The sequence below is a fragment of the Nuphar pumila genome, chromosome 1 (genome assembly GCF_984573655.1).
Source record: "Nuphar pumila chromosome 1, dmNupPumi1.hap1.1, whole genome shotgun sequence".
In the NCBI taxonomy this organism is placed as follows: Eukaryota; Viridiplantae; Streptophyta; class Magnoliopsida; order Nymphaeales; family Nymphaeaceae; genus Nuphar; species Nuphar pumila.
In genome coordinates this window covers 100,022,777-100,045,584 of record NC_143249.1, presented here as the reverse complement: position 1 = coordinate 100,045,584, position 22,808 = coordinate 100,022,777, and positions in this window count along the sequence as shown.

Here is a 22,808-nt window from a genome sequence, read left to right as displayed (position 1 = left end):
AAGTAATTAATTCGCCGTTCCCCGGCAACGGCGCCAAAATTTGGTTGATATTTTGGAATGCTCTTTTTAAAACAATTATTTTCAATAAAACTTTGGAAAATCGTCAACCAAAAATTTAAAAACCGACTTTCCACAAAGTGGTAAGTACGGGTCGAATCCTCAGGGAACAGGAATTAAACACAATATTTCTATAAAATTTAATTTATTAATGACAAATTTCAACCTACAATTATAAAGTTAATACAACTACAAATAATCACTAAAAGAAAAGTAATCAAGCAATCAGTCTTCTGCTCCATGCCAAGGGTATTTCCGTCTTTTCGCCACTTAGAGAATCTTCTCACTTGGACAATAACCCTGGACAATAAATATGCTTTTCAACCTAAAAATGCAGAAAAAATACAAAGTTAGTTTTCTATTTTAACAATGAAAACAATAACTAAAGCTATTTCTAATTTTACGAAAATAACAAAACCAATGCTATTTATCAAGCAAAAATTAAATAAAATACTAAATTAATTCTAAAATTAACCAATTTTACTCTACTACTACTGTATGATGATGATGCAACTCCTAAAATGCAGAGATTATTGAAAACAAGTCTAATTTGCCGAAACTAAGAAAATTACGAAACTGCCCCTAACTAGTGTAAAATAGCATTCTAACAGGTTATCGGAAAACCACTGTTTGACAAGGCAAACGAAGTCCGATTTTCCCGAAATTTGTTCTGTTCTGCAACTGACAGATTAAACAATCTGACAGTTTTTAAAGAATTGAAAAACAGTATCTGGAAATCCAGATATAAGCGTTTCAAATCTGGGAAAAATCAGGATATCGCAGGTCCTGTAATTTGAAATCCAGAAAAAGCGGTTTTCGCAAAACGCTTAAAAATCAGACCAAATCAACTCCGAATGAGCTGAAATTTGGTCTGAAGTTAAATAACACGTCAATAAAGTGAATAGAAGAAAAATTTTTGGAAAACATAGAGTTTTTGCACAGAAAATAATGCTAATGCGACAGGGCAAAAATCTGGTTTTTATTTGAGTGCACTATTCACTTTAAGAATCTATTTTAACACTCTAAAAGACAAATCAACCCTAATGCAATCTAAATGACACTGTATAACAGTGTATATGCAGATGACTATTACAAATATGCTAAATGTACGACGAGCAAAACACGATAAGCAAATTATGACTAGAACTACGTTAAATAACAATGCAAATGCAACTATGCTAATCAATAAAATGCAATATGCCTACTAAGTTAACGAATATCTAACTATCATTCAAACCATCACAAAACACATTTCACACATACTAAACAAATACAATACACGTACACACACTTCTACACTAAAATTAAAGTAGATAAATAAACTAATTAGTATGAAAATCAAAAGAAACAATACTAAATGAACTTACTTCACTAAAGAACAAAGGTTAGGGTTAGGGCTCACTCTATTGACTCAACTAGGCTCGGTTTTGACTTAGATAGGTTCGGGTTGGTTTGGGAGAACTCGGTTTGGATTAGGTAGGTTCGGACTATGTTTGACTCGACTCGGTCTAGTATGGACTTGGTTTAGGTTTGACCTAACTAGTTGGGTTCGGTTGACTTAGGTAGACTCGGCTAGGTTTAGCTAAGGTTGGGTTGACTAGATAAAGGTTGAATCGACCTCGGGTTTGTTTTGACTTTGACTTGGGCTAGGTCTAGGTCTTGGACTTAGGCTTATTAAGACTAGGTTGAACTCGGTTTAGGTTTGACTTAGTCAACTAGGGTTGAGTTGACTTAGGTTCAACTAAACTTGAATCAACTTAGGTTTGACTAGGCTCGAATGGGGTAAGGTAAGCTCGATTGACTCGACCTGGTTTAGACTAAGGGTTGACTCGAGTTAGGTCTAGTGTAGGTCTAGGTCTTGGACTCGGTTTAGGGTTGACCTAGTCAACTAGGGTTGGTTGGGTTTAGGTAGGCTAGGTTGACCTAACTTAGGTTAGGTTTGATTCCCCTAAGCTTGACTAAGGTTGGGCTTTGGTCTTAGACTCGACCTAGGTGCGGTTTAGGCTTTGACTTAGGATAGGTTAGACTAAAGTAGTAACCTCCTAATTAAGCTACAATTAATCCAAAGTTCACGATTTTAATGGAGAAGGTTGGAAAAGGAATGTAATAATTACCACATTCCAAATTTTGAAATGCTTTGGATTCTAAAAAATCGCCCCATTTAAAGAGGGAGTTACACTCCTTAATTGCCTTTAAAGCTCCTTTTGGAAAAATGGAAAGACCAATCTAAAAATACACGATTTTTGCTTTTCAAGATGGAATTAAAATACTTTTAATACTCTATGGAAATCGTGTAGCCTAGATTGGAATTTTTTTTTAATGCCAAAAACACTTTCCAAAGTTAAGGAGTAACTCCTTCTTTAATACCCATTCAAAATTCAACTTTTCCTTAAATGCCTCACTTCTCAAAAATCGCCAACCTCTAAAAGGGCTACTTTCTAAACTAACATAATTAATTCTACCTAGGGAATAAAAGGAATTAAATAAAAAAATGATTTCCTAGGAGTTAATGCTAACCTAATTACCAAAACCTACTTAATTAACCCCTAAAAACGGTTGGGAAAGAAAACCTAATACATTGAACCTAGACACCTTCCTAACTCAACTAAAGACCATTAAGACTTTCTAAACAAATCGACCAAGAGCTCAAGGAGAGCTCTAATGGCTGCCGCCCCACCTTGGGGAAGAAGAAGAACTAATAATAAATAAAAAAAAATAATAAAAAGAATAAAAACTTAAACTAAAAGAAAAAATGACTTACTAAGGAACCACTATTGTGATAAAAATAATTTAAAATATAATGAAAAGAACTCCTAACTCCACAAATGCAATCATGAACAGTACTATGCTGGAATTAAAAACATAAAAAAAATAAAGAAAACTTGATTTTTATAATTTTCAATAATACACTCAAACACAAAAACGAAAAAATGATTAAAACAATTAAGTAACTCAATCCTAAAACAATGGAATGGCTAACACCAATTTATGCTACTGTTAACACACTAAACACATAGCAAGCAACACGACTTACCACTCTAAACACCCTTTTAACAACAATGTAAAGATCGGCTAGAATATCTCTAGCCGATTTTTTCTTTTCTTTTTCAAAAATAAAATCAAAACAAGACACAAGCACACCCACGACTTAGAATACTAAATGAAATTTCCTAATGAGATTTTCAGCAACACCATACAAGACACATGCTGGACGAAACAAAAATATCAAAACAGAAAAATATTTTTGCCAAAATCAAGAATCGACTAGAATAAGTCTAGCCGATTTTTGGATTTTTATTTTCAATTAAAATCAAATGTAATCCACAGACAAAACCGACTAAGATGAATCAAAATGAACACTTTCTTTATTGGATTTTCTGTAAAACAACACCAAGAACACTTATGACAAACTTGAAAAATCGACTAGATGAAGATCTAGCCGATTTTTATAAAAAGGATGAAAAATCAATAAAAACTCGATTCCAACGAATCAACCAAACACATAAACCTAATCTAACGTGCTGGTCTATGCACGAATGCTACTCTAAGGTTGAAACAAAAAGAAAACTAAGAAACACACAGAAAATAACAAAACAAAATCCACACACAAATCGGTTTTATCTAGAAGAGAAGGAAGAAGAAGACCTACCTTTTGGAAGATCCGACGACCGGGGGGATGAAGAAGAGCGGACCGTGGCTGGAGATGGACGTCCTATACAGTTAGAGAATGCTGTACTTCACCAAAATCGGTACCTTTTTCAGCTGCTACACGTTGGAGATCCACCGACGATGGAATGTGAGCCGATTCGCGATCGGAGGGTGTAGAAAGCCGGATGGAGGTAGGGCCGGCTCACCTTGGTGGTGTGTTGCGCACTTCCGCCCAAGGTTAATGGTCTCCACCTCTGCTACACCTGCAAAAATACAGAAAAATGGTGAATACTACAGCAAGGAACAAGAAAGAAATGAAAAGAACACAAAGGGGATCGAGATATGCTTGGAAACCAAGCATAGGACGGTCTTCAATGGCCAAAACGTTGAGGAAGATGGAGAGGAAGGAGCTGCTTCTGTAGAGTCACTGTAGGGGGCGTCCAAACACAGCCAAAGACGCCTAGGGCTTCTCTAAAAAGTATATTTATACTTTTTGGAATTTGCAAAAACACTGTTATAAAAAATATATTTTCTAGGCGCCTCTTTCTGGGGGGGGTTTCAGAAAAACTTTTTAAAATGGATATGGATAGGCGTGTGGGTTGGGTTTTGGGCTTTCTAAGAGTTGATCCAAGGTCCAATTGACCTAATTGGGTCGGATATGGATCCGATCCACCTCGAAATCCATGCCCAAACACTGAAATAGCCATAACTCTCTCATTTTAACTCCGATTTTTCTGAAATTCGAACCATAGCCCCTTACTATCAAAACACATCTAAACATGGGTTTAAAACCTTAAACTTGATACAAAATGCATGAAAAACTTGTTTACATGATGTGCATTTCATGCATCATCAGTTGGTTTCTACTCTGTCACTTTAGCTGCTACTTTCTATTGTTCAGTTTCTGCTCTGTTACTCTAGTTGCTGCACTGTTACTTACTTGTAGCTTTACAGTCTTGTGGCACGTGCACCTTCCTGACACACACTTGTACTTTTATAGTCTGGCACTTAGCACACTTATAGCATGTTGCTTACTTTCTGCTTTTCCTTAAAAATGATAAGGTATGGATGGTTTGTCTCACCAACTCGCAAGAGTGCTGACCCCGTTTTATGGGGATACAGGTGACGAGTAGACGCAGCGCGATGCAACGGCACACAGCAGGAGCCTTGAGACCCACACTTTGCAGCAGATTTTGGCTTCTTCTAGTTTTGGGGGTTTGAGGGGTTGTACCTCTCCTTTTTGTGAGACTGTCCCTTTTTATACCCAATCTCGTTTTTGTATCATTGTAACTATTGTGGAAATGAAAAATACTTTACTTGTGTATTGTGGTTGGGTTTTCTCACTGTGGCTCGCTCAGACTTGCGGCCTTTGCTTCACCCCCGTTTTCTTCCTTTACTTCCGCTAGTTGTGTTTCACTCTGTATATCCTTTCAAAAAAAAAATTACTAAAAAACCTAAGGTTTTTACAAGGTCGGGGTTTGGGGCGTCACACCAGCTCCAGCCAAGGAGGTAACAGCTGAGCTATGCTCATGCTACAGCCGATCCAGTCTAGGTGGTGCTGGTCTGAACCCAGGGTTCAGACCTGCACCTAGCCGAGTCGAAAACCCAACCAAATTAATAAAAAAAAGGAGAACAAAGGTGTATTCGGATGGTCTAGGCACAAAAATAAAAAGAGCAAATAAATATTTAAGTTACGTAGGCTGGGCACCTAAGTGCTACGCGCGTGCACAGGTCATCCGAACAGGGCCCAGCTCTAACGCCTGGTAAGCATGCTGGCTGGAGGGTCTGGTCCACTGGACCAGACCTTGCGCCACTCCCAACTCACGATCAACGGTCTTAAGGTGCCAAACAGCCAACCCAAAGGCGGGCTCTGGCCTCGAACAACTGGGCTTACCTGATCGGTTAGACCATGCGGTGCCCTGGTGCGCCAAACGAATGGACTCAAACCAAAAACCAACAAGGGTCGAAATAATAATAATAAAAAAAAAATATAAAACCAGCGTCACCTTGTTGCTGGAATTGCCTAGGGGTTCCACACTCAAGCAGGGCTGGTCACGACGTGACCCAAGCCCAAAGTTACTGCTGCAACCCCAGTCCCAATGTGTTGGGACTGGGTTGAGCCCAACACCTCAAGAAGAAAGCAAAAGGGGACATAAAAAAAAAACAATGCTAATGGCTGGAACGCAACAACCGACGTTCCAGCACCTCAAGAGACCATCAAACAGACTGGGTGTAGACTGGATGAGCCCAGCTCGGTCCAGCGCACCCAGAGATATCGCTAAGGCCATGAACACTCCAGCAGAAAGGAAAATCGTAACAACATTATATTAGAAAAGTAAACAACAACTAAGCATAGTAGATGATTAAACTGAAATGAATTTGTAAAAAAAAATCAAAAGGAATAGAATGTAAATGCATGCAGCAAGGTATTGATGCAGAAACCATGGCGATTCAAGATTTTAAAACAGCATCACTTAAACTAATCCGCCTTCTTGGGCTTGCATGCATTAATGCACAGCGCCATTGGCTTCATGTCAATCCGAAATCACAGGATTAAGGTGAGTCTTCACCTTAGCTATACTTGAAGAAGCTGGATGAGGATGTAGCAGCACTCCACGCCAAGGAGACTCCCACGGTTTGGAGGGAGGAAGCAAGTGAGAGGGGAAAGAGAGGAAGTTTGGGAGAGAGAATAGAGAGAGAAGGTTTGAAAAAATTGCCCACTAGAGAGGGGCCGATTTTTTCTTAAGTTTTTATAGAAGGTGCTTAAGGGATGGACGGCTGGGATTTAATCCCTCCAAGATGGAGGGCTGGGGAGCTCCACGCCCCCCAACCACCAATGCATGTTGGCCTTTCAAAAAGGTTTTATAAAACTTTCAAAAATGCCATTTTTAAAAAGCCATAAGACTTTAAAATTTTACAAGGGGGCGCCCTTGGCTGTCACCCAACGTGCCCAATGGGTTTTGAGGGTTTAAAATTTTTTGAAAGCCTTTTAATTCTGAAAATGAAGAAATCCGAGTCAGAACTCGAATTTCTAAAAGAAAATGGACCAACCTAAGAGTTGGGTTTGAAAGAAAAGAAGTCTGAATCAGAATTCAGATCTTTAGAGGAAAACTTGATTAGAGGATCAAAATTTTGCAAATTGTCAGTGCGGGGACTGGATTTTGGAAAGAGGATTCTATCTGAAAAATTTTGAGGAAAAAACAATAGAGATTGTAAACTGGAGTTAGAGATTGATGATTAGGATGAGAAATCATTCATGACCTCAGGATTTATCCCTTATCCTGAATGGGAAGTGAATTGGGTGCATAATTAATGCAAATGAAATGCACATGCACATGAAATGCAAATGAAGTGCAAATGAATGGTGAGAGATTTTATTTGATCCTGCCTGCATACAGAATGTTTGAAAACAAATTTTCAAAAAAATGCTCTAGTGTAATGGGGAAGAGAGAATAATATTAAAAGAGAGCTCTTGAGAAGAAACATAACGATAAAATAAGAACATCATAGTTAAATGAGAAAAGTTGATGATTTTATTGATGCCTTAAAAGGGATGACAACTTAAAAAAGGAAAACAACTAGGACTATATCGTCCTGACAAAAATAAATATGACAAAAATGAGAAGGCATTGGCATTGTCATTCTTCCGAGTGATCTGGGAAAGGCTTGGTCAGGACTGCAACTCGTCCCTCTCTTTCTTCCGGCACCAAAAGCTCTTTATCGATGTAGTCCTGTACAATATTTTTGAGAACGAAGCAGCGTTCAGTATCGTGCCCTATTGCCCGATGGAACTTGCAGGAATAATCTTTCCATTTCCCCATGGTGATGGGAGGATCAACAATCCTTGGAAGTTTGATCATATTCTTCGTGAGCAGATATCCAAGAATCTCTTCGATTGGTTGACCTAAAGGAGTAAACTCGCGATCATAACCCCAACCATCATGCTTTATCTTCTTCGGATTGCTTGATTTATGTTGAATGCTGACTTCTTTCTGAGAACTAGACTGAACTTGCTTGGTTAGGACTACTGGATGTTCTTCTTCTCTGTCTTCAACAAAGAGGTTCTTATCAATGCAGTCTTGCATAATGTTTTTGAAGACAAAACAATGATCAATGTCATGCCCTACTGCCCGATGGAATTTGCAGAACTGGTTCAAGAATCTTCCCATGATGGTGGGAGGATCCGTGACTTTTGGAAGCCTGACTAATCCCTTGATCAGCATGTATTCAAAGACTTTGTCGAGTGGCTCATCTATAGGAGTGAAATCTCGATCACCGCTCCAGTTTTCGTGCTTTGGTTTTCCTTGATTTTTTTCCTTTTGTTGAGGGTTGGATTGAAAAGGTCTATCCTGGATTCTAGAATACTTTCCTTTCCGATCTTTAGACTCTTCTAAATTGCTGCTTTGACTGCCTCTATTTTTGTTGTTATTGGGTTTAGAACTGGTTGCGCTGTTGTGGTCACCAATGATGCTCATAGGGATGGTGATAGATGCCTTGAACTTTTCTGAAATTGGCTTCAGCTTGCTCGGATAATATCTCGATCATCATTCTTTTGAACAACCGATATATAGCGGGATCGATCTCATCCTTACTAGTCTGGGCTCCCTCTTTGGCAGACTTTGTGGAATCCATTTCTTACTCACTGACTATAACTAATATGCTGAAGTAGTGCGGTCTTTGATCTTGTCAGGATCACACAACTATGCCAATGCCCTCTACAGAACAACATGGTATGTTTAGCATGATGGGAAAAAGAATTTTGAAAGCAACAATCTTGAGAGAAGAACAAATGATGGGATCAGATTGGCAAGCTTGGGAGGAAATGACAAACAAAAATTTTGGATAAAATTTGGAAGATATATCGAAAAAGAAGTTTTTGAAGATATGAGCAAAATTTGAAATTTCAAAAATTTGCAGGCAGGATCGGAATAAGGCTGGAAATTCGAGATCCAGTAGAATGGGAAGATGAAAAATCACCTGGAGTTTTGAAAGAAGTTGGATATTTGGGAAAAATCATCCAGGGTTTGAGAAAATAAGAGGAAAAGACAAGAATATGGATATTTGGAAAAATATTTTTGGGGAATATATGAGAGAAATAAAGGTAACAAACAATCACATCCTACACAAACACTTATGCACATACAACACTCTCTAAAAGGCTGACTCTAGATGCATCATTTTGAAAACAGTTGTAGGATCTTAATCCGAACTCTAGGTTCAGATCATCTTTGTCCAATCCAGTTATGCCGATATACCTGAACCGAAATCCGAGGTACGTGACATATAATTTCAACTCCGGTTCTAAGGTAAGGTTTTCCAACATCCTTGAGCACCTACCGATATACTTCGGACTGTGGCCCGCGATACGTGGTAGGGGGGTGTTAACCCAAATAATTGGCCCAGTTGTGAGGCTCTGTCCTGAACTAGGGTTCTGGAAGAGAGCCCAGCAATGTGAAGACCGGGTAAATATAGGTAAGGGAGGTTTGAAAAAATGATCACATGCAAGAAATAGATGGCTCTAAAACCTAAAGAGATAGACTTTTGAAAATCTTTGAAGAAGCATACATTGTTTGCATTCAGATCCTAAATTGAGGAGAGTTGTATTTAGACCTAAGTCTGTGTGAGCATGAAAATATCTCCTCAATCTGGTCCTACCAAACCATGCCTAAGCTATATGCAGTCAATGTCAGCTAGGTCAGAATCTAGGCTCCTAGGTTCGCATGCTATCAAAAAGCAAAAGAGCTGACATTTTAAGAACACAGTTTCGATAATTGAACTAAGCCAAGCACTTTTTTGATCAGACAAGGACAGGTCCGATCTCGGTCGCCAAACCTGTTATCGTCGCAAAATTTTTCCCGTCTACCCTTCCCTGCGGCAGAGAGAAGAAAATTGCTTTCGCGAGTCAAACTTGACCGGATTTTGGAAATCGTTTTGAAATACTCGCCTCCATTTTGAAAATAGCAGGAAAATCCATGCGATGGGGCTCGACCTGTCGGTACGAGGTTCGACCGTTCCTGCTGCCTTTAACAGGGGTAATCGAACCAAGGACCAAAATGTGCTTAACTTAGTTAAATCATCGAAATTGTGTTCTATCCTAAATGCACAGAGAATTCAGGCATGTGCTATGAGATTTTGTAAAAAATGTAATTTGGAAAAATATGATGCATGCTTAGAAAACATTTGGAGTTGAAAAGCATTTCTCAGGAAAAAGATGGAAATCAACCTCTCAGGAAACTCAGATGAAAATATTTGAAAATCACCAGAAAGTTTATGAAGATGTGAGAAAATCCTGAGAAAATGGAGAGAATTCTCGAGAAAAGAAGAACATTTGAAAAGGAAAATATTTGTCAAGAAAGATCTAACTTTGAAAATTTTCTTTGGAAAACGATTGAAATTCATTGGAAAACTCTTTAGAGAAGGAAAATCAAACTTAGGAAATTGAAATCCTGAGAATATTATCCTTGAAACACTTAAAAATCGATTTGGATTCTTGAGAAAAATGAGAAATTTCTTTTGAAAATGAATCTTAAGAAAATAACATTTTCAGGGAAAATCATGGGAAAACTTGACTTGGAAAATCCAATTTTGAAAATTTTAGAAGTTTCTTGAGAAATTGATTTCCATAGAGTAAAATTTCTTGAGAAAATCATGAGAAAAACAGATGATGCCATGATGTAGATGAATGAATGAATGCACTTTGAAAATAACATCTGGAAAGGTTTTTTGAGAAATTTGTTGGAAAATTGTGTATTAAGCCAAAGTAAATTCTTCACACATTCTGACTGTGGCCATGAACATGTTCAGAGTTTAATTGATTTAATTCACAATATTTTGCAAAATTGGAAATATGAGGTGCACTTTTGAAGATAGCTTAAGAGTGTAGGCTCAGTGTGACTAGTAGAAAGATGATGGATCTGGGTCTCGTCCATATTCCGACTGGGGCCGTAAATATGGACTCCACAGAGTTCATCAACTCCCTAAGAGTTGGTGCACGTGCCATTCGTGTACATCCATAGTGATTTTGAAATAAAATGCATGAATTGCATAATCAGGATATTGCAAAACTTAAACTATATGATATGCATCCCAATCTAAGCAGTAAAAGTAAATATTATTCCAAATTTGATTATTACATCTCTGGCATAAAGCAAAATAAATGAAATAAAAGAAAAAAAAAGAAATACAGAATAAAAAGAGCCAGTATCCTCCAGATTTCCCTGCAAAAGTGGGTCAGCATAAGGAATGGGGATACGAGATATACTGGGACATATATATATATATATATATATATATATATATATATATATATATATATATATATATATATATATATATATATATATATATATATATATGTGTGTGTGTGTGTGTGTGTGTGTGTGTATGTGTGTGATCCTATAATTACAAATCTATAAAAAGATCCAATTTGCACCTATATTGTACAGATGAGATATATATACCAGAATACGGATGATTGGAAGCATGAGGGTGTGCTAGGGAATGCCATAATATACAACAATGTTTGAATCAATGAAATGGATACACATGTGAAAATGGACAATATCTACGAATAATGGGGGGTAACACACAAGCAGTGAGTGAAGTACATATGATAGGGGGTGATTGATGTATGTGGGACATATTTATACAGTAGATGACATAGTAATATATCATATCCATGTGCCCCTTATAACACAGCAGTAGCAAATGATGATGGGAACAAAAACAAAATGGCACCCTTAACAACAGTAATAACAGTCACAACGACAAAACAAATGATAACCTCTTTTGTTATAGCAATTATTTCATCAAGAAATGGCTTACTCTCATCTAGCCCCTATCTACCTGAAGCGATTCATAAATAGTTATGTCACTAACATCACAGAACTATTGATGATGACAAGAACAACACTAGCAAACATAGTAATAACAACCACAACAATTAGGCCAATAATAGTTCATTCTGCTATAACAATCACATGACAGTAGTAATAACTTCTTCTCAAGAAAAACAATAGTAATAACAGACACAACAACAACAACAAAGAGAAAAAAAAACCAATTATGATTCATTTTGCTGTAGCAGTTTTTGCTTTTTTTTTATCAAGAATTGGCTTTCTAATCCGTCAACTAATGCAACCATTGTTACTTCAAAGCATAAAGCATTTGCGATCAGAATTAGTAGACTAACACTGCAAAACAGCCCTCAAGTGGCCCTTGCCTAACACTGCCATAATCAGTTGCCTCACACTGTGAAACAATACTCAAGCTGTAAAGCAGCTTGACTATGTTGTTTTCAATGGTTATTTAATTAACTTCTAGAAAAGAGTGCTATGGACAAGATGATTTAATCAATTTGAGATGGGATGAAGCTGATGGCTGAAACGATACTAATAGCTGAGGCTACACTAGTGGCTGAAACAATGCTAATGGCTGAAAAGAATGCTCTGTAAATGCCTTGCACAGAGGTATCACATGTTATTGATGGAATGCAAAGGATGGGCAGACATTAAGATCATATGATTGGCCCAGTAAGCATATGGTATAGCAGTCAAACTTAAGTACATTCATAAAAAAAAAAAATATTGCACCCAGAACTACTAAGACGTGTTATGCAGGTAATCATGGAAATTTCTTAACAAGAAAAAAAAAAGAAAGCATTTTATCTTAGGATGAGTAAAGACTGAAATTTGGACGACATTGGCAGAGATGTTTTCATATTATGAATTAATCCCACAAGAAGAAATCTGTGCAATACAGTAAAGGACGCTTCTTTCAAAGATTAAACTAAAAAAAAATTTCTGAACAGATATCGATTAATGAGAGAGTTCTTCTCAGTATTTGGGAGGAACAGACTATCACATTAATACATGCTGCTCCTCCATCATCCGATTTTAACTCATGCAATGTTACACAAGTATAGCCACATAAAGGCCACCATGGACAGATTGGGGGGGGGGAGGGTACAGAAAGAAACCATTATTGCTGCTAAAACGCATTTCTCAGAATAACATGACAATATGGATACCTATAATCAGATGTAAATGGCAACTAGAAGCAAAAATGAGATTCATATGCTGATAAGCAAGGGATTAGGATAAAGGATAGGGAAATGGAAATAAAATAAGGTGGGATTGGTGTAGTGCCCTGGTCAAAGGCACCCATTTAATATACGGTCAGTCCATGAGGACATCGTTTTGACACCATTTCATGCAGACACAAAAAAAAAAAACTATATAGGCATGTTGAAATCAACAAGATACAGGAACATTAAGTAATATTGCCACTAAATACAAAACCTGTAAAAAAAAAAAAAACAAAGGAGGGGTAGTAATACGGCAAGATGGCAATGGATATAGGATCACATGAAGAATCATCCATACCATTTGCATAAACTGAACCCTTAATAACACAGAGATTTCCTGTAAAATTTTAATTTTGATGAAATCAGGGATATATGAAGGAGTATGGAATGCATGTGGATTTGAAAACCCTTTGATTGAAAAGGAAATACTATTTCATAAAGCTTATGATTTTGAAACAAATCAAGTCAACAAGTGTTATTGGATGATAATAATTCAGCAAAAATCTACTTTTTTAGAGGGATCAATGATGCTATTGCGAAGCATCACAGATCCTTAACACCTAAAATAACCGAGGTGACAAATTTCATCAATGAGGATGATGAAGATGTGATGCAGATGGTATGAAGATATTACTCAAGTCATAGAGATGTAGATATGCGATGAGCCTTCACCTGATTGCTTGAACTGATTCTTTGCGGATGATTCCGGGAAAACTTTTGGTTTGGAAATGAGAACCTTGATGTAACCAACGATGTACACGGTGGGATAACCTTGATTCAGCAGAGATTGAGAAGATTCCTTCTTTTTTGAATATCATGCTGAAGACTGGTTGTGAGGATTGAAGCTCCTGAATGCCAACTGCCGGGAGTTCGTTTCTTGAATGGTAATGAAGAGACAAAGGTATAATAGGCGTGATGCAGAGAGGAAATAAAACAGATTGGGGAAGAAGAAAGGGGTTTGAGAGATGGGAGGAGAAGAAGTTGGGGGTTGGTTTCCTACTAGCCGAGAGGAGAAGAGGTGAGAAGGGGGAATGAAGAGATAGTCCTCAGAAAAAAAATCGCAGACTTCTTTCGTGTTGGCCCATGTCTCCCTTTTAATGACCGGCCTCTTCCCCTTTTCCCCAAACCCGAGCCTTTTCCTTCTTTTTCGACTGATCTTGATAACCTTTCAAAACTAATTTTTGAAATTTTTTGAAGTGTTCGCCATTTTGAGAGGGGGACGACTCCTTTTCTATAGAATTTTTTTTTAAAAACTTAGGTAAAGATAAAGTTTTTTGGGTAGGGTTTCACGGTGGCTCCATTTGGGGCTAAAAAAGTAAAAAATGATTTAAAAAAAAAAACGGATTTTGTTTTCCCTTTTTCTTTTTCTTTTTTTTAAGGTGGTGCCACCTCAATTGGATTTGAAAACTTTTTGAATAATAATAAAAAAAAAGTTTGTTTTTCTTGGCAAGGAGCTTTAGTGGAGCGCCACCTACGTGTGGGCCCACTAATTATTTTATTAAAAATTAAATTAAATGAAAGAGTTTTATAAATCGGTACCACCTCAGGGTGGGTACTGTTTTGGAAATAAGAGAAATATTGGAGAACTTGAGTGTGACACCGCTTCAAGGCGGGTCCCATGTCATTTATTTGAAATAAAAGCAAAGTAAATTTTTTTTTGGAATTTTCATAATAGTGGGCTAGTTTAGAAAATACGAATTGAACTTTTGTTCAGTTTCAAAACTTAGAAGAAAATGGTTCTTCAGGGCAAAATTTAGAAAGATGCGGAGAAATCTGGAGCCCTTTTTGTAAAAGTTTGAAATAAGGTCTTCTAAATTTAAAATTGCGTCACCCTCTTTTTAACTGACGAAATTTTGAAAATCAATATAAAAAACTATCCAGATCGTTTTCTTGAGAAAACTTTTGTAATTCGGGGTCCTGGGGGTAAAATGGGAAGAATTGGTAATTTTGAAGGCCCAGGGTTTTGAAAAACAATTTTGAAAAGTTTAGAAATCAAATCTGGATTGACAATTTTGAAAATCAGGAGTTCTGGATCTCAAAATGACATGCTGTGCAGTGAAATGATGTGAGGTGTTCATGCAATGCTATGCAAAGACATGTTCTATGAAATGTCATTCTGAATCTAGAATTGGAAACATTAGCTTCTTGTCAGGAATAGGATTTTGAAAATTTGCAGTTTGAAGATGTTTCTGAACCTAAACAGAGAGATTTTGAGACTCGAGGTTGAAATTTAGGACTTTCTGCAAGGTTCAATCTCAGAAAATGACCATTTTGCCCTTCATTGATTCCAGAGAGCTGAAATGTGCTGATTGATGTAGATGTCAGGGAGGTAAGTGAAAATTTGGGGTGTTTACAACGCACTGACTGGTGTTCCAGCATTACAAGGGACTTGCCAAACGACCTGGGTGTAGGCTGGACAAGCTCAGCTCGGTCCAACACACCCAGAAATGTCGCAATGGCCATGAACTCTGCAGAAAAAGAAAAGAAAAGCAAAACATGACAGCATTATACTAATAAGGTAACCAGCAAATGAACAAGGAGGATGATTAAAACTGAAATGAAATTGAAAGAAAATAAAAAGGAAAAGATTGCAAATGCATGCAGCAAGATGATAATGCAATCCATGGTGATTCCATATTAGAACTACAATTACTATAACTAAAATCCACCGTTTGGGCCTGCATTCATAGATGCACGGCACCGTCGGCTTCATAAGTGTTGAATCTAAGAGCAAACCGAGTTGATGTCTTCACATTTGCTATTTTAAAGAAGATGGAAGAGGGATAACGTGCTAGAGCTACTCACGCCCAAGAGAAAACCCACGACTGGAGTGAGGAAGCTTGAGAGAAGAGGGGAAGTTTTGGGAGAGAGAAGAGAGAGTGAAGGAGATAGGAAAAAATCGCCCACTAGAGAGGGGCCCATTTTTTTTTCTAGAGTTTTATAGAAGTTTGCTTAGGGTTGGACGGTTGGGATTAATCCCTCCAAGATGGAGGGCTGGGGAGCTCCATGCCCCCCAACAACCAATACATGTAGAGCTTTCAAAAAGTTTTAGAAAACTTTCAAAAATGCCACTATTAAAAGCCTTTAAAACTTTAAACAATTACAAGGGGGCGCCCTTGGTTGCCACCCAACTCCACCTATCGATTTTAAGGATTGGAAATCTTTTGAAAATATTACACAACTACCATGGGGCACCAGCCCCATGCCTTTCTTTTGGAAAAGACGCCCCTCATGATAGAGCCTAGGCTTCATCATGAAGTTTCTTGAAAAGATGAGTGGCCAATGAAGGCCTTCTTTTTAAATCCATGCAAGAAAATTTCAAAAATACCATCCAGCTGGTCAGCTCTTGACCAGCTGGTCAACCATGGACAAGGACGTCCACCATGTTGTCGTCTAAGGGGTTTGGATCTCCTAGTTGCTCCGGATCCAAATCCAAAATCGCATATAGTGTACTACTTAAAAGAATGCTTATTTAATACATTAAAATGCTAATTTAATTCCAACAAATTATTTAGTTCTCTTTATAACCTTAATTAATACGAAATGCTCAAAGCCTCTAGAGGAAATTACCTCCCGTTCGCTAGAATTAAGCGTATTAAGATCCAGGTCCAAACTTGAAGTAAAACTCGTAATTCACATGCACTGACGATGTTTTTTCGTTGTTCGGATCTCAAATTCGGGGTGAATCATTACAACTTTAATCCAAACTTACCCTAAAAGTTTCGAAAGTTAATTCGCTCTAGATTTCCCGAAATTGCTCTTTTACACAAAATTACGTGATTTTACCCGATTCTCAAAATAAGCAAATCTTCAGAAATTGCCAGAACATAACAATTCATCGATTTCAATATAATTACGCAATATATATCAAAAGTAAAATCGTGGATCTTACAAGAAGAGGCATGGGGCTGGCGCCCCCATGGCATTTTTGCAAACAATTTGAAAGTTTTTAAATAATCTAAATCAGTTGGGCATAAGGGGCGGCACCTAAGGGCACCTCATTGTAAATTTTAGAAACATTAAAGGCTTTCTTCAATGGCATTTTTGAAAGAAAAATTAAAAAGTTCAAAAGGAGAACATGCATTGGGCGTGGACATCTAGGGGGGGGGGGGGCGTGGATCACCCCAGCCCTCCATCCAAGCTGGGTTAATCCCAGTCGTCCATTGCTTTTAGCCCTAACTATTTAAGTTTTTTAGAGAGAGAAAGAGCTCATTTCATTTGGGCGATTTTTTTGGTGGAGCTCCTCTCTCCTCTTTCCCTTCTTCTCCAACCGTGAGTGAGTGTGAGAGAGGTTGAGAGTGTGAGTGGTGTGGAGCAGCTTCAACCCTAGTGTCTACTCCACCACCTCCTCCTCCGTTGGCAAAGCCTCGAAGGTGAGTTCTCCTTTCATATACCGTTTTGTGGATTTCGATTTGAACATGTCCTACATGTTCTTGCATTTTCGTAAGTCTCCCTTTTTACATACCTTAAGGTGGGTTTTCGTTTGAGAGCACTTTGATTTTTGGTTCCACGTTGATGATTTCTTTAAGCAAGCTTGCATGCATTGAAGTTGGTTCTGCGATTGAGCGATGTATTGGTGTTTTTGCACGATTCGTGAGCCACCACTACATGGTTTAACGCAGTTTTGTGGATTTTAATGGGTGTGCTTGCATGACTGCATTTCCGATTTAGCATGCTTGCATGTGTTTTGTTATGCAATAAAGTAATACGTACTATGAAATTATTCCAGATTCTGTTTGCCTTATTTTTCCCTTTTCACAACTATGCATCGATCATTATTCGTGGGTTTGATTCATGGCAGCACGGTTCTGTCCTGTTATGGCAGTGAAACCGTGCTGCCAAGGCATTTTCCTACTTTGGCGAGGAGGCTTTAGGCCGACCCCCATGCTTAGCAGCCATACCCAGTTGGGTCGACTCCTTTGGGGTTCGGGCGATGCTGGCCCGGGGTAGGTCGGGCTGAGCCCCATCCTTGTTTGACCCTTTTCATCTTTCTGTTAGGCGTCCAGAATTTTCTGGACCCTATGCTGCATTTCGGGTAACCCCCAAGCCGACCACAAGCGGGTCAGCCTGGGCGCCCTTCTTTTTTTCCTTATTTTCAGTTGGCGTGACCCTTAGCCGAGCCCACCAGCTTAAGCTGGCGTGGGTCAGGCTTGCCTCTGGCCTGACATGGTCTGGACCGAATGCGATCCAGACCTGTCAAAGGCCTGCGCCAAGGTCGTTCAGTTTGGGCGTCAGCCCATCGCACCCTCCAGCTTGCGCTTGGATCTGTTGTGGCGGTTGCAGCATTTGGGCTGCAATCGGGTGCAGGCTGCAGGGCCTGCACCCCTTCTTTGGCTGTTGGTTGAAGCCAACTTGGGTCTGGACCAGTCGGTTCAGACCTGGACCGTGTTTGGTGAGCTTGCTACAACCAAGTTGCAGCAGGTGGGTCACCTTTGGGTGCAAGCTACAAAGCCTGCACCCCCTGCGTTTTGTTATTGGCCGAGCCCCATGTGAGGTCTGGACCAGTCGGTCCAGACCTGGGTTCCTCTCATGGCTGCAACCGGAGTGCGTGTGCACGGTGCCACATGGCATCGGATGGCCGGTGGTCACAACAACTGGTTTTCCCTCCACTTTGTCGCGCGTTGTGGGCTGTTTAGCAAGTCCCCGGACTGCAGCCTTTGGGGTTGCGTGTAAGCATACTACGCTGGATCCAATATCCCTATGAACACAGTGAGTGCGTAGTGCCCCATGGCACCAAGTGATGGTTTAAAGTGGGTCCGTCTTTGACTACTCCAGCCCGCAGCTAGTTTTCCTTTCGTTTTGCCGCACATTGTAGACGGGTTAGCAACCTCCGAGCTGCAGCCTATGGGGCTGCAAGCGTGCTTATGACACCGGTTTCATTTATCCCAATAACTTCACGGTTAATTATGACTCGTTATGAATTGTACGATGAGGGTGCTTTGTCCTATGCAAACCTACGTTAAGCTGGTTATATATGCATGATGAATGATGAACCCATCAATACGAGTATTGTGGATGCCTATTCTTGTGTGCATGTTGAACGAATTATATTCGCAATGATACCTCGTTTAAAGTCATTTTGTAAAAATAAGGTTTTTACGAAGTTAAGAGGTATATGACACTTCCCTCGTCCTACAAGGCACGACACAAATTATATATATATTTATTTAAGAGTATTAACATGTGTTCGTGGCGTGACATTTTGAAGGTGTTTGAACGGTATGTACACGACCTCACACCCTTTAGCACGTAAGCTTTGCACTAATGAATGCAATCGTATGCTCACATTGATGATATTTGAATGTACAATTACATTGGCAAATTACATATATTTTCCCTAGGTATGTAGGGAGTTTGAGGCACACTTATGGATATCGCAGTCTTATGAGATATATGCGACATTTGGAACTCCTTGGCAAGTTGTTTGTGGGCGATGGACCCACTTGGCGAGATGAGATCGCTTATGGTCTTAATACATGGTTTATGAACTGTGGCACAACTTGTGAGTCACGCTTTAGCATGGCAAAATGTTTCTAATTGTCTCATCAAAATGTACAATGCTTTGTAATGTCACTTGACTAGTTCTTGCACTTATGGCACGATGCACATACTTGTCCACTTGTATCTGTGCACAGTTCACGATGTCACATCTGTTCGCATGTCCCAGTCTTTTGTATTGATACAATAGTGATTTACGTTCTGTGATGCATACCATGTTACAAATGTTACAAGCTGTGTTAGAGATTTATGTTCCTTGATGCATACTTTACAAATTGATATGAATTGTGAAATGAATAGTCCTAGTTAAACGCTCATGTTTTGCCTAATTGCATTGATTCATGCTAGTTACATTCTCTTATAGATCCATGTGTAGCTTTGTACACTTGCTCATGTTGTAACTGCTCAATTATTGTAATTTAGCATGCTTGTGTTTCATGATAAGCCTGCTCTCGACTTCCACACATTGGTATACTGTGTTTGGTTTGTCTCACCAGCTCGAAAGAGTACTGACCTCTTTTTATGGAGATACAGGTGTTTGTTAGGCGTGCGATGGAGCTCGATGTGCGGCAGCGGACTCTGAACCCACACTTCTGGAAACTTTGAAATCTTGGCAGTTGCTGTTTTGTAAAAGAGAGATTGTTGTATTATTTGTAAATGAATTAATAAAAGTTGTTTCAATTAACTGTTGTTTCACTCCTGTGACCCGCCCCAGAGTTTGCCACTTGTTTTTCCTTTTCAGTACTTCCGCACTTGCGCACTTGTTTTCAAAAAAAAAAAGTTTACCCTAAATCCAAAGGATTTTACAAGTCGGGAATTCTGGGGGCGTCACACAACCTACACTCTTAGGCTAACTTTAAAATGCACTGCATTTCTCAAAATACAAAAGGATTTTCTTAATTCTTCAAAACAATGTCTTTTAAATCCATATTCATTCATTTCATTCAATTTGCAAATCCCAATTTCAATTCAGAGAAATCAATTTTCTCAAAATTTTCTAAGTCTTTCTCAGAAATTGATTTTCTCAAAACTCTGAACTTTCAAATGGTATTCCAAGTATTTCTCAAGTTCAAATCATGATTTTCCAAGTCATGTTCTTTATTTCAAAGTTCAAATTCAAAGAAATCAATCTTCTCTTAGTCATTTCATATTTTCTCAAAAATCGATTTTCACAAAACCTCTAGATTCTTCAGAAATCGATTTTCATTTTCCTCAGAAATATTCCCTCACCATGATTCATGATTTTCAAAGTATTATCTTTTCCAAGAATTTTTCAAGTATTTCAAATCTCAGAAGCAAACATCATGTTTTCAAATCTACATTTTCAGAAAATTCATAGCACATGCCTGATTCTTTGTACATTTAGGAAATAGAACACGATTTAGACAAGTTGAGCAAAGCTAAGCACACCTTTGATCCTTGGTTCAATTACCCCTTGTAAAGGCGCCAGGAATGGTTGAACCTCGTACCGATAGGCGAGTCCCATTCTATGAAATTTTCCCGCATTTTAAAAAAAGAGGCGAGTTATTTTCAAAATCTTTTTCAAATGTCAGTTTGATTTGCAAAAGTAAAATTTTGCGATGATAACAGGTTTGGCGACTGTGATGGGACCTGTCTTCGCCTGATCAATTGTGTGCTTGACTTAGTTCAAATTGTCAAAATCGTGTTCTATGGAATGTCAGTTTTTACTTTTTGTTATCATGTGAACCTAGGAGCCTAGACTTGAACCCAGCTGACATGGATGCATGTAGACTAGGCATAGTTTGGTAGGACCATATTGAGGAGAATTATTCATGCTCACATAGACTTAGGTTTGAAATACAACACTCCTCAATCTAGGATTTGTATGAAAACAATGTTTGCTTTTTCAAATTTTCAAAAATCTATCTCTCTAGGTCTTAGAGACTTTTGTTTGCTTGCATGTGTTCATGTTTTCAAAAACCACCCCACCTATTTTTACCCGATTTTCACGTTGCTGAGCTTTTTTCCAGAACCATAGTTTGGGACAAAGCCTCACAATTGGGCCACCTATTTGGGTGAAATCCCCCCTGCCACGCACCAAGGGTTGTAGTCCAACGTATATTGGCAAACACTCAAGGATGTTGGAAAACATGAACCTAGAACCAGAGAAATTGATCTTATGCCACGTACATCAGGCTTCGGCTCGAGTATATCGGCATAGCATGGTTGGACACAGATGATCTGAGCCTAGAGTCAGGATTAGGGTCCTAAAGCTCTTTCAAAATTGATGCATTTAGAGTCAGCTTTTTAGGGAATGCTGTATGTGAATAATTATTTGTGCAGGATGTGATTGAATGTATTGTAGTCATTTTCTTCTTATTTTTCCATATTTTCCCCAGTTTTTCCAAAATATTGGACGATTTTTCAAATACCTCATTTTCTAATTTGTGAAGCATTTCCTTGTATTTTCTCCAAACCCTGGATGATTTTCCAAATTCCCCTCTATCTTCTTCAAAACTCCAGGTGATTTTTCATCCTTTCGTTCTTCTGGATCTCAAATTTCCTGCTTCATTTTTATCCTGCCTGCATCTTTTTCAAAATCCTTGTATTTTCCCAAGTCTTATTCCAGTTTTTCATGTTTTTCAGTCTGATGGCATCCGGTCAACTTGATTCGGTCTTTCCTGAGGATCACATCTCCTACGAGTTGCGATAAGGTATTCACGAACATCAAACTCTCAACACCGGATCCTTCATTCCCCGGTGGTATTATTCATGGCTCAAGAACTTCTCTCATATGTTTTCGGACCATCTGAGCGATTGTGGGTTAGAACTGGCATCCGCAGTGGGAAAGCAGACAGTCAACGACAATTGGATCCATGCACTAGTAGAGCGGTGGAATCCGTGCACTTGTACTTTCTGGTTCCCATGGGGAGAAATGACTTTGTTGATGGAAAAGTTTTCAGAAATTATGGGATTGCCCGAGCCAGCCAGTCATCCAGGAGATCCATTGGAGAAACAATTCTTAATCAATGTCAAGGGTTTGGATCCCCGAGACGCTTTAATTCGCATGACAGGACGCAAGTCTTGGCCATTGATAGAGGAGAATGGAAATGAATATATGAACCTGCTCGAAATCTACAGACAGTATGGGGCATTTGTGGAAGTCAGTTCCTTATCTCGAACAGCTCGAGATAGAATCCAACATGCGATGGTCCTATGCACTGTGGGATTGGCTCACTTTCCAGACAGACAAAATTACATGGATATCAGGATAGTTCAACTTCTGCGAAAGTGGAGAAGTCAACAAACCAGACGCCTCTCTATAGCCATGGCCACACTCGCTTTTCTGTACCGAGGGTTGACCCGTTTTGCACTCGGAGAATTGATTCTTGTCGAGGGGGGCATCTATGCCTTACAGTCCTGGTTCCTCTGGCATGTGCCAACCAGGGCCAGTTTATTTAGATACAACGGCGAGAAGCTTCTTTCAGTTGCACGATACCAATTTTTAATCAACAATCTCCAAGAGGAAGAGGTTGTGTGGGACTACTTTGATCGTCAG